Consider the following 4353-nt stretch of genomic DNA (forward strand, 5'->3'; position numbering starts at 1 on the left):
GGGATCGAACCAACAACCTTTCGAATAGGGGAAGACCCGCTCTGCCTCTGAGCCACAGCCTCAATGCTATTAACCAGTACCACAACAGAATGAATTTTGTGTGTTTCTGTCCTGTCTTATTGATTCAGGAAATAAAATAATTGGTGGCTCACTTTTTAAATAACATACTCTTTAATCCTTGAGTTTTTAAGGAAGGCATTAAGTTTTTCCAAGTCAAAAGGAGTCCAGGTCGAGTTGGAAGTCTGTTTTAAGTTTGTCACAATTTTGCCCGGACTCTCCTTTCATAATCCCATGCGTCTGATAAACAATACTTAAATCCTGGATTGAAAGTTTCTTATGAGTAATCTTTTTCAGGCATTGCAGGCATTAACATTAGGAGTTTATAAACTGACATAACACATCAGAATGAGAACAGAATGAGAGGACTTCTGTGCTCTTAATTTGTGCAGGTAAACAGCATAAATGCCTGATGGTCTGGGACACAGACACAGGTCATTTCTCACTACCTGTAAAACCTAACCTTGTGTAGTGTGTGTAGTGGCATTGCTGCCAGTAGCTGCCATCACTGGAATTTCATGTAAGTGCCACTTACAAATTTCCCACTAAAAAGTGCAGGCATCTTTGATTGTTTCTAGGAAATCTGACCATTGTTTGCTCTTATTATCAATTTTGCAATAATAACAAGGGGGAGCTGCACTAACTGTGGACAGGAAAACAGCACCAGGGAGGATGGTGGCAAAAACAATTTTGCTAGGAGGGACAAAAAGAAGTTAGTCAATAAGAGGGTTTTGTTTGGAATTTGATATTTCTGAAATATTGTAATTTTAATTTCTGATTCCTGGTTCCATCCAAGAGTCGTATCAGAACACAATAGTGGCATACAGCAATGCAAGCTGCTGCCTAATGTAAGTATGTTTTAATAGATTTTCTTCCAGTAATTATCAAGGTTTTACTACAAAATTTAAATGTTCAGCTGCCAGCTGTTGTGGGGACATCAGATTAAAAAACATCATGTTTTTCCAGGGCAAAATATATTTTTCAGGTTGTTTACAATTATTTTCTTTTTTTTCTGGAAACTGGAAATTTTAAATTTTCAGATATGCGTGGGAATCCGCCGAAAAAGTTTAAACATAAGCTGAGAGCTATTACACTAACCGCTAATGATATAAAATGATAAATTCTCTGCAGGTCTGACCAGGAAGTAGAGGTCTTGCCAGTGGACCCTGTATTTTCCTACCGACGTCTGCAGGAGATGGAGGCTGCGCCCCAGCAGGCCAACAGTAAGTGTCCTAAATAGCAGTAGGTTAATGCTGTGACATTTATTTAGTTTATCATCTCAAACACAATGTCTCTTTACTCAAACCAAACGAGCGTTGTTTTCTTCCTGTGTACTGGTGTTGAGTAACATCAGTGTCAGGACATACTAGAAATATTTAACTTTCAAAGTAAGGACAATACTTAAATGGAATTTTATTTTTTTCACCTGCCTTCTTCATTTATTAATGAACTGAATGGAGTAGATTTAAAAAACTTCAACTGTTGTGAATGTGTGCACTTACATATATTCAGATGTTTTTGCATTTAATTAATGACAAAGACACATATAATATTATAATATTAATATTAAGTAACTATATGGGGTACCTAGGCCTAATTTCCTTCATGTGGGTTTTTGAGGAAGAACAGCCTCTGCTAAAATGTTATGCCTGTTTTAATGTGAATCCTTTGATTTTCTATGTGTTTCAGTGGGAGAAGGTGTGGTCCAGTTGCTGGATGGGCTCAGTGGAAGGCTGCTGGCCAGTCTTAAAGAGGTCCTGGTGGAGAGAGACAAGCTCATCCTGGGCAAGGAGCTTGGCAGAGGTCAACTCATGATTCCTCATCAACAATAATTCTGTCTTAGCCTCACAACGCAGGACCACCAACCTAATTTGATAAAGCACCCAGGGGTTACTTTTATATTTGAGCATTCTGCAGTCCAGTGCCAATGCAAGAAGCAGTACGCCCTTAATGAAGCAAAGCAGAAGTAAGGGTGTGGATGTTGGTGTGGTGGATGGGAATGTAGTGCATTTGAATGTAATGCCAGAGCAGCACTTCATGTACCATCTCCATGCTTAAAAAAAAAAAATCACTCTCTTTCCCAAAACTTGAGTGTTTTTGTTGCCCAATCCTGTGTCTGAATGCCACTTGTGATTTGTGTCCACATGAGCAGCCTCACCTCTTATTGCATACTGCCACCTCCTGGTTTAGAGTGCATGAAAACAACAAAACTCACCTTGAAGAAAACATGAATGCTTATAATTCTGTTTAGAACATGGGGTAGTGGTAGTGGTCCTCCTGTGGTCAAAATGAGTATTAGAACAACAAACACTTGAAATGATCCAAAATGTTTTCATTTGCCTTTCAGGGCTTTCACAGGTAAAAGTTTTTAACTTAAACTTAAAAATTCAGTTTGACTCTGCCTCTGATTTGGCAAGTGTTCGCTGCCTTCATTGTATTGGTTGGTTAGGTTTTGTCATAAGGAGTGATTTTTATGAAAAATGGGCTAAGAATGTCCTTATTGAAATACATTAAAAACAGCAGAAGACGTGGAGTTAGGGTTAGGGTTGTTCTGAATATGGGCACTGGCACCTTTTTTTCGGCCAATTCAGGCACTGACCTAATCCTAACCATACCATAACTGTGGTTCCTTTGTCATACCCATGGTCTTTTCCCTAACCATACTGCTATGCAAGATACTATAGAATGAAACTATAGAAAGAAGGGATTTAGGAAACTATTGAACAAAATCTGGTGATTTGCATAATTGTCCAATATCAGTGTTCTGTCTACTGATAAAGTTCCTTGCTGGACTTATTTTCTTTCAATTAACAGACTCTGGGAACTTGATTAAAGTACAGCTGAGGCTGATGGAAATGTCATTAGTTATAACATAGACCAAGTTTTTGGTCATAAACCAAAGTATTAGAAGAAATTTTGATCTAATGATGGCGCTAGAGGAAAATTAAAAGGGGATCACCAAAATTATAACAATTCATCCCATAGGGAATATAACTCTCTATCAGGTTTGATGGCAATGTAAATGTCACTAGATACATCACCTGGGAACCCTAACTGTCTGTGCCAAATTTTGTCCCAATCCATCAAGTAGATATAGAAATGTCACTGGATGAGTAAAAACCTTGATCTGTTCATTGCACTAGTCAGGTAATCACGAAGTCTTTAGGATTTGTCCTGTGGAGACCATGAATGACCACATAATTGGCCTGGACACTTCATCCAAGTGTTGCTGTGATACTAGTGTGGACCAGAGTTGTGGAAAGATTGACATTGCTATCCCCTAAAGCCATGCAGAGCAATGGTTAGAACTGAACTTGTGAGATGCTGTCAGGTTTTTCAATGCTAGAACCAGGTGCAAAATATATTTCTTTTAATTATATGATAATACAATATAACCCATGAGTCTGCAGGTTTATCTCAGAAGTTAATTTCTTATGTAGCTATATTACACCCTAGTACACCATCAACAAGGTTATTGATACATAAAATCAGAGGCCAGACTTTAGGGCATTGAAATCCACTGTTTCATCAATCAAATTGAATCATTATTTAAAACATATTCTAGTTAAAAGTAAAGTGAGAGTAGAGTGATAAAATTTGGTTTTGCTCTGTTCTGCAGGAGAGTTTGGCTCTGTCTATGAAGGGGTCTATACATCAGACGAAGGTGTGGACATCAAGGTAGCTGTGAAGACCATGAGAGGTTTGTACTGAAACTCAAACCCTTGATCAGAACTCTGCTCTGCTACTTCTTATTTTTGTCATTTTTCTATGTTCCATGCATCTAGTTGGAATCCACAGCCAGGAAGACTTGAATGAGTTTTTGAGAGAGGCAGAGATCATGAAAAACTTTGATCACGAAAATGTGGTCAGACTAGTCGGTAAGGCATACTACCTAATTCGCTACTCGAATGCTTAACTGTCCAATGAAATGTTTAGGACATAACCAGTGTGTCCTTGGCTGTCTGCAGTATTTCAGAATCCATTGCATGCTGGTCACTTGTTTAGTTTTGGAGTGGGTTGGCATTTGTATTGCGATAAGAGGTTGATTCTGAGTTGTTTGTTGGTCGTGTTTTTGAAAGGAGGTCTGCACCTGAAATTCAATTAAATTTAATAAAATTTTATTTTATAGTGATAATTCATAACAGCTGTTATCTCAGGACACTTTTCAAATAGAGCAGGTCTAGACCGAACTCTTTATAACAGAGACCCAACAGTACCACCATGAGCAAGCACTTGGCGACAAGGGCAAGGAAAAACTGCCTGTTAAAGGGAGGGACGGCTGACGTCAATGACAAA

The 4353-nt window shown here is 38.4% G+C and overlaps 1 protein-coding gene across 1 annotated transcript in view; it reads right to left on the reverse strand.

Moving 5' to 3' along the window:
- Positions 1 to 4353, reverse strand: part of si:ch73-40a2.1 (tyrosine-protein kinase receptor UFO) — a gene marked incomplete at its 5' end in the record, with an annotated part of 12653 nt that overhangs the window by 2348 nt on the left and 5952 nt on the right.

This window comes from Morone saxatilis, unplaced genomic scaffold, assembly GCF_004916995.1.
Source record: "Morone saxatilis isolate NCDOM2014 unplaced genomic scaffold, NCSU_SB_2.0 Contig4, whole genome shotgun sequence".
NCBI classification, from domain to species: domain Eukaryota; kingdom Metazoa; phylum Chordata; class Actinopteri; family Moronidae; genus Morone; species Morone saxatilis.